General features: G+C 38.5%; 1 pseudogene; it reads right to left on the bottom strand.

The window, feature by feature from the left end:
• Positions 1-6,961: 6,961 nt before the first annotated feature.
• On the bottom strand, positions 6,962-7,664 carry LOC138161320 (PRELI domain-containing protein 1, mitochondrial-like; annotated as a pseudogene).
• Between the last annotated feature and the right edge of the window lie 7,870 nt (positions 7,665-15,534).

Below are 15,534 nucleotides of genomic sequence, written 5' to 3'. Positions count from 1 at the left end.
AAGTTATAAATGAGAGAAGGGGACATTTATAAGAAGTTATAGAGGCAGAATTGGCAGGACTTGGCAACAGATTGGATATGGGAGTAGGGTGGCAAGAAAGAGAGGGAGGATGAGGATGGTGTCTAGGTTGTGAGCCTGAGTGACTGAGAGGATAGTGGTACTCTTTACATAACAGGGAAGTTAAGAATAGGGGAAGGTTTATAAAAAGGGTTGCCTTGCTAAGATAAGAGCTTGGTAGAAATTATGTAACTAAATTTCTATTTGACCTAATGGCCAATATATCTTGCCTCTATGTCTAGTTATTCTTTCAGGAGAGCATCATCCACACTTTCCCTAAGGCCTCCACAATCTATAGGATATAATGACAACACATCCGTCTCTCCTTTTACTCATTCACATGCTTCATACTTCTCCAATTGTGACATCTGTCTACACAGGTGCACAATTTCTGTGCCATACAGAGCTACTCCAATGCTTTTTCTCTTTGATCTCTTTCTTTTGAATAACATTCAAGATTCATTTGGGGGAGTTAAAGCATTACCCTCTTTAGATATTTTTTGATGCAAATACCTTAAAAGGAACAATGCTTTCAGCTGGTATCAGTCATATATGTAATTAATTTCAATTAGATCACTGTCCTCTGAGTCAGCTAACTGAGATCAAGGATGTGAGGGAATGAAAGTTTTAAAGGGGATGAATAAGGAGAGGTCATTGCATCCAACCCAATCCAATCAGCATTTTAGAGTAGAGGTATATGGTTCAAGTGAGAGGAGTTTGTTCAGATGGGGGGAAAGGCTTGGGAATCCTGCAAGCAATATGAAGGCACTGTGGGTAAAGAAGAGAGAGAGGGGTACCAGAACTGCAAAGAAGGAATCTGAAAGTGGTATGAAAGGGTCAAAAATAGGTGTTGCCAATTCTGAAACATTTCCTACAGCTAGCCATACCCAGGGCTAGAAAACTAGAAAAATCAATTTAAATTCCTAACAACTGTAAAAAGAAAATAGAAAATGTGAATTGAGTCTAATTGAAAACCATCCATGGAACCTTGATTTTCTTTGATTCAAAATGACTTCTATTCTTAAGGTTGTAGTCTATGAAAGAAAAGCTGATTTTGATTTTTAAAATTCAGGTATTCTTCAGTGACTGATGAAGTAGAATCAATAGATTTTTTAAAATAATCTGATCACTTAGACTCCCAGACTCTTTTCAGAATGAGTGATTATTTCTTAGAAAAAAAACCTTGCTAAGCTTCCCATTCCTCCCCCTCACATTTCTCTAAAACTAACTAGGCTATGCCCCAACTTGGCTGCAAGGAAATTCCACTCCCCCATTTCCCAACTTCCCCCTTCTCCTGCCAGTCTGATATTTCCCAGATGGGTTATGATGGTAAGGGTGTTTTGTGGGAAGGAGGGGGGTTGGAAAGAGAAAAGTTTTCTAGAAATTAAAGGGGAAAATCACATAGAAAAGACCCTGGCACTGCCTCATCCTAAGGTTTTGTCTCTTGGATAGTGATCAGATCCTGACATATTAAAATGTAAGGACTGTGAGAATTTGTACACAGGATAATAGCTGAATGTTTTCTTTAAGCAAAACTAGTTTCTAAAAAAAAATCCTCTTCATGCTGTGGAGAAGAAAGCTAGAGTGAAATGACACAAAATGAATTTTCCATACAGTATACATATGGCCATATCTGGCAAGGCATTACTGAAACTAAAATGATTAGTAGAGTAAAACCTCACTAACTTGGACTAATTGGGTGGAAAGCCAGACAGAATTACAGCCAATTTTCAAAGGACGTCAGTTTCATTACTTTCAAGTCCACCCAATAACTGCCAGGTGATGAGGTGAGACAAAGCCATTTTCAGACTCTGATTACCATCATTTGCGTAGAAAGGAGCTGGGAGTTCAGCCAAGCAGGTAGGAAAGACAACCTTGCACTCTGGGTTTAGCTCAAGTCTATACCTTTTCTCTGCCCATTCATTTATTTGAGAGAAACCAAGGGATTTAGGATTGGAAAAACTGTAGGACTCCTGAGAAGCTTGGAAATCAAGGAGCAGACATGATGAAAAAGATATTGCCAAGATGGAAATAACAAAACTTGGCAAGTGATTGACTAGAGGTAGTGAGAGGAAGAGGAGAGTAAAATATAACTATGAGACTGTCATTACCTTGAATCTGTTCTCTTGCCAATATCTTTTCCCACTAATTCATCCTATAGTCACAGAATACCAATTTAATTAAATGCATTCTACTCTACCAATTTTTTTTATATATTCAAGGTCTCATGCAGAGCACTGGAAATATAAAGAAAAGACAGCAATTGCTTTAATGATGATGATGAGGTTACATCATAAGATAACTTTTGTAAGACACTTTGCAAATGTTAAGACACTGTATATCATACAATATTTTATCATTAGTATTATTATTGCCAACATTTATAGAATGTTTGAATATTTGCAAAGTGTCTCACAAATGTTATTTCATTATTGCAACAAACCTGGGGGAGTAGGTGCTATTAGTATCCACATTTTACACTGAGGAAACTGAGGCAGAGATTAAGTGATTTACCCAGAGTCACATGACTACTAGATATCTGAAACTAGATTTGAACTCGAGTGTTCCTAATTCTAAATTCAGCATTCTTTCCAGTGTTCCACATAGCTGCTTTCAAGAAGCTTAGGATCTAAGAGGGTATGCAATGCAATGCAATTTGCTTACAGATAAATATGCTAGATAGTAGGAAATGAAGGGATTAAAGGGAGAGGGGGGAAAATCTAGGAAAGGTCCTTGCCCTTGAATTCCCTAACATCTTGTTCAGTCACTCTCTGACCCTTGTGTCAGCCCCAGAATACACCTCTTTGTCTCTTCCTCCCAAGTTTCTGGGCACTGCTGGAGTAAGTCATGCAACTGTACAGATCGGGTCCACTACAACTTTACAATATCTGATCTTAGCAGGGTTCTCCCTTGGCACCATACTTCTCTTCCCCAAACGACTCACTTTCATTATTTCTGATGTAGCTATTCCAAACCTTCCCTTTCCTCGGGTTGTCAGTATCTCCGTGGTGAACTCAGCTATGGTTTTATTGTGAAAATGAAGACTATCTCTCATCTCTCCAAATCAGTATCTCAAAGCAAAGTAAGAAAAACAATCTAGTTTCTGAGAAAGAAGTATTTCTTCTTGTCAAGTTTGACCCCTTTACTCATGACCTTCATTCTTCCCCATAGGACCCCTCTGGGAGCTTGCTCCATTAAATATTGCCCCTTCAGCATCTCCCTGCTGACTTCCTCTTTCCCTTGCTGCCTAAAAATATGCCCGGCACTTATCTTAAATAAAAAGCCTAAAGTCTTTGGGTGGTATATCAACCCTATCATTCTATATTGATCCTCCATTTTGTTACCAAACTTTTATGAGGAAAATTCTATACACTTTCTTCTTGAGAACTTTACATTTGAGCTCTGAACCTACTACTTTATTCAAAATACTCTCTCAAAAAATACCCATAATCTATTAATTGGTAAATATGATCACCATTTTTCTTTCCTAATTCCCAAACCCTCTTTACACTAGTGCCTTCCCTCTCTTGCTTTTTTCTTATTTATCACATATATAGCATATTTGTACATGTTTCTTTGCTTGTTATCTCCTAACATAAAGGACTGAAAAAAATGCCAACAGCTAAGCAGTACCAATTACAAAAACTTAAGGGCAGAAAGAATAAGCAATTTGGATCTGGTTTAGAAGGGACAGAGAAAGAGATAAGACTGAGATTTGATGGTTCTAAGCAATACCAAATATAGCCATGTAGTGCTGATTCCTTCCTTAAAAAGAAATATTGTAGCTAGTTTTGAGAGAGGAAAAGAGACTTAACAATGTTATCTGTGAATACTAATGGGCTGAACTCACCCATGAAAAAGGAAGTGAATTGGGGAAAAAAATAATTTTCTACATACAAGAAACATTTAAATTTTAATGATTCATACAGAGTTAAAATTGGGAATTAGTACAGAACATATTATGCTTCAGGAAATACAATGAAAGCAGCAATGGAAATCATGATTTCAGACAAGACAAGAATAAGAACAGGTACCATCAAAAGGAACAAACAAGGAAGTTACAAAAAAAAAGATGTAAAAATCCTCATCTTCTCTGTATATTACCAATAAAACCCAAGAGAAAGACCTAGGAAAAGAAACTACATTAAAGATAACAAGAAAATGTATTAAATATACCTGGGAATTTATTTCAAAAATAGGAAGTCACACAGGAATTGCATAAACAGAACTATGCAATTATTTTAACAGAAATAAAAGAAAACATTCATAAATAGGAATGTAGTCAAGGTTCGTGGATGAACAAAACCAATATCATCCAGACTATTCTAAACAAATACAATGGTCAAAATTAAAGGAAACATACCTCCTTTCTGTGAGCACTTTATAAGCTTTTAAGGATGTAATGTATAAGAGGGGTTGCTGAAATGATTACTGGAAACTTCTGTAGGTTCAAAACAAAATATGTCCAAGGCACTTTAGTAAATAATTAAAACAAATCTTTCCATGAGATCCAGCTAAGCCAAATCATTTCAAGCACATTTGTAGATAAAGCTGTGATAACAACAAATAACAAATCCACTAGTTTTTATGGCAACAAATTATCATCATTGATGGCAGTGGATCTACCACATTTGAATTCAAATGCTTTGAATCCCAATATACTATAAAAGGAAATAGAAATGAGACTTAAGAAAAAGAAGTCAGGAAAGAACAACCAAACCAGGCCAAATATACACAGGAGAAATTCAGTTTGAAGGCAACATAGTTTTGAAAACATTAAGAACAACTTTAAATGTGTTTGAAAGGGAGAGATATAATGAAAAAAGGAAAAAACAATACCCCCAAGGCAAAGTAATATCATTATCTACCAGTCACTACATGTACTTTCTCATTTCTATAAAATATTTGTCAAAACAACCAATGCAGTCCTGGAAATGAGAAAAGAATTGGCAAACTTTTGCAAATGAATTTCTATAGCATGTCATGTTCCCATTCCCACAAGCCAAAAAAATGTATAGACAATATAGGAACCAGCTCTGTTTGTTGTTTATAAAAGGTATTTGAGGTGGTAGAACAAAATGTAACTCTAGACAATCTCTCCCAATGGTATTTCTCACATAAATGTTAAGATCTTAGGAAGCACAAAATAGAAAACTCATCAAAGGTATTTTGTTATAGAGCATATTCAGCTCAGGAGCTAAATTTATGAGAGCACTAGATGAGCCTTTCTCTGCAATGATCCCCACTTAATAGGTTAATCTGAGGGATTTGTGCTAAAATTTAAGTTAAAAAACCAGTAAATGATTTCCCAATTACATTGTACATATATTTTTCTCTGTAACAATAAGCATGTGTATGTGTGAGACATTTTTGTTATTGTGAAAAAGGAACGATAATACTGGGAACCAGTGTGTTAGAGAGTGGTCACTTGGCTTCCCTTCCATTCTTCAAGTAATCTTAATAATTAAACTGGAAAGGACCTTAAACATTATAGGATTATAGCTCTAGAGGCCATCTAGTCCAAGTCTCTCATTTTAAAAATGAGGAAACTAAGAGAGAAGAAGTGACTTGCAAAACATCATACTTTTGTTAAGAGTCAAAGATGGTTTGAACCTAGGTCTTCTGACTCTAGGAACATGCTCTTTTATCTAGTATGACACCCTTATTTGACAGGTGAGGAAACTGAGACTCTGAAAGTATTACCTATGTTATCCTTTGGTAGTATCCAAATGGAATTGGAATGAACAGAATAGTAGTGTTTGTTGAAAGGACACTGGCTCTGGAGTTAGAGACTTGCGATCAAGAACCACCATGACAATATCTTGATAACATTGAGCAATTTATTTCAACTGAGACTAAGTTTCCTTATTTGTAAAATGGAGGCTTTGGACTAGATGATCCTTTCTAGTGCTAAGTATAGGATCCTACAAACCAAGTATGAGTGGTGGGTAGAGGGAAAGGAAAGAATTTTCAGGGAAGATCTATTGAACTGACACTAGCTTGAAGTCACAATTCTCATCTTTTTTTTTTTTTCAGAGAGCATCCAGTAGTGCCTAAGGCCAGGGAGAGATTGCTAGAACATTGTTAGCTCTATGGGTAAGACAGGCAGTTATATATTCCCATGGCAAGCAACTAGAAAGGGAGGAGAAAAAGAAATATAACAGCCTGGAGTTTTGAATGTGATCATTGGGATCCACTAGAAAGGATGCTCATCCTAGCCTATAAATTTTGCTGACCACATCATTTAAGCAAACAATTAGCATTTATTAAGCACCTTTTATGTTCCAGGTACTGTGAAGAGTGCTGGACACATCAATACAAAGAATGAAGCAAGCCCTCCTCTCCAGACACCCATCTTCCTTTGTTATGCCTTAGTTTAGATCAATAATTCAGGTTTCTTGAAAAGAGTTAAGGCCGTGTTAGCTTTTATCAAGGAAATTTGTGTGATTTTTTTTAAAAAATTATTTGTAATATCTTTTGTTATTTTAGTTTTCAAGTATTCTGCTCAATTCCTTGGAATGGATCCAAGGAAACTTTAGGGCTTTCCTTTTTACTCTATCCTCAACCTGATTGATCTCTAAGGTTTCTCTCTAGTCATTGAATCTCATTGGCCTTCTTGGTCCTTGTGTTCAAACATCTGCCTGATATTTGAATAGGGAATAGGAAAACAGAAAACCATCCTCCATGCTTCCCTATTACCTTTTTCCTTCTCTTCTTTTTCTTTTTTTTTTTTTGAAACCACTGAAAATTGATTTTTAATGATAAATTACAACTGGGACACAGGGCAGGTAATGGTACAAGAGCTGGATTGTCTGTGGGCTTGCATTGTGTTGATGGTCTGCTTAGGGTCTGGGGCTCCAGGCCCAATGCCAGGTCTTCCCCAGAAGCTCTCAGCCTTGGGTACTGGCAATCTGGGAGGGCAGCAGGGTCTTTCTGTTGCACGGGAAGCAGTAGGGTGACTCCTTTAAACATAGTGGTGCTGTTGCTGCTGCTGTTTCTTGGTGGCTGCCTTGCTGGCCAGGTCCTTGGCCTTCTCAGTGGCTGCCAGAGCAGTTTCCTTTGCCTTTTCAGTTGCGTCCTTAGCTGTTTCAACGTGTCTTAGAAGGAGCTTCACCTTGCAGTTTGGCCAGGATGTACTCAAAGCCTTTGATGGTCTTGGTCACATTACTTTTGAGTCTAGCTAGAGCAAACTCCTGCACAGCTCTGGAGACCCCAAACAAATTGGAGGAGACCCAGGCCTCCCGATGGATTTCAGTCCAGCCACTGTTTTCAGTGTTCACACAGTAAACACATCTTTCCTCCACCAACAACAGCCAGGCATGGTTGATGTTCCAGGTGAAAGTGGTCATGGTCTGGTTCATGGTGGGTCCACGCTAGAGTCCTCGAGGATATACGCCGAGCGGGCTACATTGGCAGGAAAGAAGCCCTCCGTCCAGCGGGGCAGCCTGTTGGTGCAGCAGCTTCTGATCAGGAGTTACCTCCCGGTGCACAACGTCCTCCGTCAGCACATGCTTGCTGTATGGGTTGGGATAACGCTGCCAAAAGGCAGCAAACACTTGGTCCCAGGAGCTCCGGAGCACGCTCTGCTCCAGGAGATACTTCACCATCGCCCCGGCGGGGGTCGGGGCAGTGTCAGGGGGCGCACAGCATGGGGGTGGGAGGGCGGTAGGGGGAGAGATGGGTCACCGGAATCGCTCTCTCCGTCACCGTCCCAAAGCCGCCGTCGCCACCATGAGGGGGTGTCCCTCCTTTCTTCTTTTCATTGCCAATATTTAGATCCCTTCTTCTTATGTCCAGTAAGTACCTCTTCGTCATGTTAGTTCTATCACCCACCTCACACTCCAGACCACAAATGCATTATCTAACATTTGTCCACAAGCAGAACTCCTTGACGTTATCATTTTTGATTACACAAAAGCATTTGGTGGAGATCAACATGCAACTTGGAAGGCTCTGATCCAACAAGGATTCTCTCATGTTAAGAGAATACAAGATATAGGTACCCGTTGATCAGGGAAGCATCAAGCAAGTTGTAGTATGTGAACATAATACATTATTATTGTGCTACAAGAAATGAAAAATTCACCTGACTATATTATCATCTAGTAGTCAGTAGACAAGCCCTAGACCAAGCACCATGTGCTAACAGGCAATTTCCCTATCTATAATTGTGTTAAAAAGTAACTAAAATGCCCATATACTTCGATCCTATTGCTTACGCATACAACCTAAAAAGGTCAGTGATAAAAAAAGAAAGGTCCCTTACAAAATGGATATTCATGGTCAAACTTTTTGTATTACGCTTTTTGAAACGTTTTGTAGCATCAGAGAAGTGGAAACATCCGCTGGGAAATAGTGAGACAAAAGATGGTATGTGAATGTAATATTATTCTATAAAATTAAAAAAAAACAGAAAACAGACTACATATCAACAAAAATGAAAAAAATACATAGAAGCTCGGAAAGAATTAGATAAACTGATGCAAGGCAATATAATCAGAACCAGAAAAATAACGTACATGATGACTACAACAATGTAGATGGAAAGAAAAAATAACAAAATAGCCAAAATTGAATGGTGTGAAATTATAATGACCAAGCTTAGACCCAAAGAATAAATGTAAGGAGGCTTACATTTATTACATTTCCCTGCTTTCTTGGGAGAGTTGAGAGATTGTGGGCATGGAACACTTTATGTAATATTAGGCTTGTTTGAAATGTTTGTTAGTTTGTCGAATTGTATTTTTTATTCTTTGTATAAGGGATGTTTCTCTCAGAAGGGGACAGTGTAGCATTACATTGGGAAGTATAGATAATGTAAAAACAAAAGCACTAATACAAATTTATTTGTTTTAAAGACATGACATCAGAGTCTTTAATAAATACTAACACAGAGATAATTTTTTTCAACATCTCCTTGAGAAGTGCTTTCAAGTAAGGCATAAAACAGAGAAAAGTATGTTTTTGTTTACCACAGTCATGGATAAAATTCTGGGCTTGTCCAAATGAGATAGGGATTCTTTAGAGATGGTGTCATCTTCCATTTGGTCCTGTTTGCGGATGATATCAAGTTGTAGAATGAAGTTGGTCTAACAGTCCACAGCAGAAAAATGAAACAGAGGAAAAATTCTATTGCCCAAATTCTGACATTCAGCTTAATGTCTGGTTAAGTTAGCACATGAGTTCACAGATTTGATATGTGCACTGTTTTTCACACATAGGAGAAGACATGAGGTGGTATGATCTGCATTGATGATGGAAATACCCACATGAGATTTACCATGAATGATGGTCTAGAGACTGATATAGACATAGATCTTGGAGTTATTGGCATAGATGAGATCAACCCATTGAAATACTCCAAAGGTTCATGAGGGAAGGATCACTTACAGAAATATCAGGAATCCCAAATAAAATTACTCCATACCGATTGTATGATACCCCAATTTAGTCATCTGTTCACTCAAGAAAGTTCTCTAGGCCAAGGTTGGCTCATATGATTATCTTGGCCTGGAGCCCACACCCCAGTGTGTTGCACCCATTATGGCCAACCAGTGAATGACATATTTACAACTACTTGGTTTCATTTTTTTTTCTGTTTTTTTTTCCCATTTGGGCTCCCTGAATTGAGACCATTCATCTTCCTTGCACTTCCAGTTTCCCTCTCAGCCAAATGAGGAGTCTCCATGATTTCTGGCAATTTTTTGGTGCTCCATTCATATTTTTTGCTTCATCTCTAACTAGGTAATTTTCTTCCTTTCATTCAAATCAAGGAAGGGAAAAAATAACTTTGAAAAATACTATTACAATCGTATTTAGTCACCTAGATAATAAAATAATAATTCAGCCCAACAACTAATTAATTCCCAAAGTTCATAAAATACACATCCCTTTTCCTCACACTCGGAATAGGGACTCAGATCATCTCCCTCTTTTGTCCCTCATTACCTCAAAGTTGGTGCTCAGAGTTATCATGATATGCTCCTTTCTGCCCTGGCCAGAACAAGATCATAGATTTAGTTCTTAGTTGCCATCCAATCCATCACAATGATTTTACAGATGAGGAAGTTAAGGTCTTGAAAGGGGCAAAGTTATTTATTGCCCAATAAATCTCCAATAAATCCAACTTCCATTTGGCTGCTTCATTTGTTAGTCAAGGGCAGCTAGGTGGCTTAGTGGGTAGGGTGCCAGGTCTGGAGTCAGGAAGATAAATCTTCCTGAATTCAAATCTGGGCTCAGACACTTAATGGCTATGTGACTCTAAGCAAATCACTTAACCCTCTTTGCCTCAGTTTCCTCATCTGTCAAATGAGCTGGAGAAGAAAATGGCAAACCACTCCAGTATCTTTACCAAGCAAACCCCAAATGGAGTCAGGAAGAGTCAGATACAACTAAAAACAACTGGACAGCAATATCATTAGCCAAATATACTCTAAGATTCCTTCCAGCTCAAAACTCCTTTCGTAATCCAGGAATAGTCTTTGACCCTTCTCTTTCCTTTGACTCAATCAATTGTCAATATCACGGGATTAGAGCTAGAAGACACCTTCCATGTCATCTCACCCAACTCTCTCACTTTACATTGGAGGAACTGAGAGTCAGAGAGACAAGTAACTCACCTAAGCTTACAAAGGTGGCAAGTGGAAGGGCTTAGATTGGAACCCAAGTCCTCAAACTCCAACCCTGACATACTTTCCATGGCATGATGCTGCCTCATCTTCTAAAATCTCTTTTGCATCAGTCCTTCCATTTACCTTCCAAATCACTCACATTCAAGCTGTCATCTCTTCTCACTTAAAACAAAAGGAAAAAGGAAGGACAGAAGGCCAAGAGAAATAAGGAAGAGAGAGGAAGAAAAGTGGGAGGAAGGGAGGGAACAATGGAGAGAGGGAGGGAGAGAGAGAAGAAAGGAGGGATAAAGGGAAGAAGAGAAGGAAGAAGGGAAGAAGAGAGGGAGAGGGAGGAAGAAAGAGAGAAGGAAAAAAGGGAGAAAGGGAAGAAGGAAGAAAGGGAGAGGAGGGAGGAAGGGAGGGAAGGAGGATGGGAGAGAGAGGGAAGGAGGGAGGAAAGGAGGAAGGGAGGAAGGAAAGGAGGAAGGAAGGAAGGAAGGAAGGAAGGAAGGAAGGAAGGAAGGAAGGAAGGAAGGATTAAGTGCATACTATGTTCCAACAACCTTACTAAGTGTTTTATAAACATTATCTCATTTAATCCTCAGAACAACCCCGTGAAATAGCTGTGATAATTGTCTCCATTTTACAACTGAGGAATCTGAGGCAAGAAGAAAATAAAGTGAATTGCCCTGGGTCATCCAGCTAGTTTCTGATGCCTGATTTCAACACAGGCCTTCCTGACTCCATGCCCAGCTCTCTATCAGCTGAGCCACCTAGATGCCTCTAGACTCCTAAAATTGACCTATTTTCTCCATAAGCCATATACGACACTGCAGCTCAACTAATCTTAAAGAATTATTCATCCCCAAACCCTCAGTATCTTGCTTTTGTTTAAAAATCAGCATGGTAACTCCATCTTTCCCCATAACACTCGGGTTCCAACCTACTTTTCCAGAATTATAATAATCTCCTAATTTCAGTCAAATTAATTTTTTCCTCCTCTCCCTGCTTTTGTTCTATGTGATCCACTATTTATGCCTTTGTTTGCACTGTTGCCCCTTCCTGGAATTCCCTTCCCCGGTCTCGTTCTACCAATATCTGTCCCTGACTCTAATATCTAACTTTGCTAAAGCCTTTGCTGACATGTGTCCTCCCCCGGGTGGAAGTGATTTCTCCCTTTTCAAATTGTTTCTAGAATTTTGCCTAGTTGTGCCTGACTTGGACTCCTATTTATGTAGTTATCTCCTTCTCCTACCTTGAAAGCTCCTTGAGAAAAAGAAAAAAGTCTGTTTGATATTTAATATCTTCCCACCCCCATGCACCTAATTGGGTGCTTAATAAATGTTTAACAAGTGGATGATTTTGTATTGTCATAGACTGCCTTTTTAAAATTAATTTTCTACATGGGTGTTTTGTCTCCACGACCAAATTGCAAGCTGAGGATATAAAGATTGAATTACATTGGCAAATGCAAGAGTGGAATCAGCTCAAATCCCAGATCTGACACTAAACTGGAGGCCATCAAGCAAGCCAGCTCCTTCTTAGGAAGCTCAGTTTCTTCACCTCTATAATGGGATAATAGTTCCTGAATCATTGACCCCACAGTGCTCTAGTGAGAAGCATGCTTTGAGGACCTTAAGTCACCATAGAAATGCAAATTATTCTTAAAGTTCTTCATATTCTCAGGGCCAGGCTCCCCTGTGATACGTACAATAATTTTACAATAAATGTCCATTGGCTGAATATATAATTTACACATATATTATTTGAAATATATACTTATGACATTCTTCAAGTCTTCTTTAGACTTTTCCATTCCCCCCTTTACTTTCTGAATTTTGTGGTTAGATTGGACTTAATAGGTTGAGTTAACTGCACCTGGAATGTTTGGGCGGGGAAAAGGGGAATACAGCAAGTGGGAATGCATTCATCTCTTGGGTATCAAAACAACCTTTTGATTTTTGGAACTATCCCAAAGTACTTATTGCACAACTCCATGTTCCTCAAATTCAGAACAGGGGGAAAATACTCCTTTTAATTCAGAATGCGTGGGGGGGGGGAAGGGGGGAGGTATCAAGTTAGTAAATTTGTCTATCTGTGAAAATTAAGCCTAAATTTCCATGGGGAAAAAAAAAATCAAAGATGGGGTTATAAATTAAGAAATAAATTGCCCACCTTTTTTTTAAAAGCATTTTTACTCATAATTCTTCATTATAGGAAATATCTATCTTAATCAGGCTCAGCACCACATTCACCCCCTGGGAAATCTTGAGTTCAGTTGACCTCATACTTATACTTGAAAATAATCAGGAAGCTTTAACAAAGAAGAAAAAAGAAAAGAAAAGCAGAACTTTGCTGCTGAATGAACTCCGGAGTGAATGAAAGTGATTAACCCTTGCCTTACCAGCTCTAATGCTTTTCCTCTAATCAAGAGGGTGCAGCTTTTCCAGGAACATCCACACCTACCAATACCTTCCAAGGTAACATTTCCGTTACACAGGTCGACGAGGGAGGGGTCTTGAATGCCTGCTTCTTGTCAACAATGCTATACTTCCATTATTACATTGTGGGATTAACACACACAACATAACAACATAGTATCGGTATTGATGGAACAATTTTAAGACAAGGCCTTTGAAAATAATCTCTGCTCCTTTTCCAGGGCAGGGATTTCAGCTTTGTGGCTATCTGAGCCTCATGTCAGCCATGGAGCAACTTCCTAGGGAATATTTTCTGCTTCTCTCCAGTCACAGCCCTTGGAGAGCGAAGAAAACAGATCCAAGAAAGAATGATCTAAATACTGACTATGACTGTGGAAGCAGAAACAACCTTATTCTGCTCCAGAACTCAGTTTCTTTCACTTCCTAAACAACTGGCAAGTGAATTAATAGTTAACATGGATCAGGCACTGTATTAGGAACTGGGAATCAAAAAATAACACAGTTTCTTCCCTCAAGGAGCTCACATTCTTTGGGAAAGAAATCCAACATGTGCTCAAAAACTTAAATGAAACATAGATCCACGAATAGAGAGTACCAGCAGTTAAGGGAGCGGCAAGTGATCAGCATAACCCTCTTAATACAAATTGGATAGGTTATGTTTCTTCCTTATTAGAGAAACAGAGTCTTCCTTTCTCTTTCTTCCCAATCCCTCTCTCCACATAATTATATCAATATTTTAATTCAAGATGTGGAAAGATCCTTCACCAATGAATATCAGCGACTCATCAGCAATTTTCACCTTAGAAAATTGCCTGGAAGCAATGAGAGGTTAAGTAATTTGCCTTTAATCGCACAGCCCAGGCCTTCTCGATTCTACATCCAGCCTTTTTGTTCACTGCATCATGCTTCCTGTCTTCTTCCTCCTTTTTATTTTTTTCAACAACTGGCAAATAGCAAAAGTATACAGTGGGATGCATTTACAGTTGCTAGGCAGCTAGGTAGTACAATGGATAGGCCAGGACTGTAGTCAGAAAGACCTAAATTCAAATCCAGCTTCAGACACTCACTAGTTTTTCCTTTAATCAAATGGTTGGACTTTTCCCAGAACCATTAGGTCTACTTTGACTTCAAGTTAATGTTCCCATCACGTGGGACCCTGGGCAAGTTAATTAACCTCTGCCTGCCTTGGTTTTCTCAACTATAAAATGGGGATAATAACAACTACCTCCCAAGGTTGTAACAATCAAATAACAATTCTAAAGCACTTAGTACAGTAACTAGTATAGAGTAGGCCCTTAATGAATGTTGATTTCAATATTTCCTTCCTTACAAACACTTTTTTGTGTTTATACTTGTGCTTACAATTGTGTTTGCAATCATTTTCCTTAATAATTTTTTTTGGATGGTATAATTTTAAAATACTAGCTATAGGGGCAGCTAGGTGGCGCAGTGAATAGAGCACCGACCCTGGAGTCAGGAGGACCTGAGTTCAAATTCGGCCTCAGACACTTGACACACTTACTAGCTGGGTGACTTTGGGCAAGTCACCCCAATTGCCCTCCAAAAAGCAAAAAAAAAAAATCCTAGCTGTAGATCTTGAAAAGATCTCATTTATCTAACCCCTTCTTTTAATAGATGAGGAAAGTGAGGCCCAGAAGGTGGAGTGAATTGTCCAAAGTGCTGCATATGGTATATATAGCCAGTTTTATGAGGCTATGAACCTATATCTTCTGACTTAAGAAAGAGATTTTATTGGCTTTAGGTTTATGTTTGGCATCTGTGTTAAAACAACATATGAGAAATAAATTTTAAAATCATAAAACATTGATCAATTGCTCTGCCATAGAGACCACCTTAAGTCACTGATAACAGCTAATGGTATAAAAAAGTACCCCTCAATGGTATAAAAATGTACCTGTTCAAACGAAGAAAATGAAATGGGCTATGGGAGTACTGATTTAGCTTCTCTCTGGCTACTCTTTGAAAACTAAAGCATTTAAAATTCCAGAGATCACTAAGTAGCAACCTAAGTGATATTTTAATTTGTAAATTCTTGAAGGCAAGATAGTTCAATGGAAAGAAAGTTGGATTTGGGCCCACAAGACCAGGGTTTAATCCAGGCTCTCCTTCTAATTGTCAATGAAATACCTGTTAAATAAGGAACTAAATGGCCTCTAAAATAGTTCTTCTGGTTCAAAATCTATGAATTGTCTGTTTTACACAAAAGCACCAAATTCTTCCCCTTAAACTAAAATCCTGACAGGACCCAAAGTACCCATGTAACCAGAAGTTAATGTAGACATCCACTGATAATTATTATTGCTGCATTTTAGTCTTTTCTCTAGCTTGAAAAAAAAACACCTTGCTATTTTTATTCACACCTAATCATTGCCAGAAACATTCATCTTGTTCCACAAGGACTCAAC

The sequence above is a fragment of the Petaurus breviceps genome, unplaced genomic scaffold, assembly GCF_028583685.1.
Source record: "Petaurus breviceps papuanus isolate PSGF00001 unplaced genomic scaffold, PetGlider_PUasm1.0 118, whole genome shotgun sequence".
In the NCBI taxonomy this organism is placed as follows: domain Eukaryota; kingdom Metazoa; phylum Chordata; class Mammalia; order Diprotodontia; family Petauridae; genus Petaurus; species Petaurus breviceps.
This window is presented reverse-complemented; position numbering and strand designations above follow the sequence as displayed.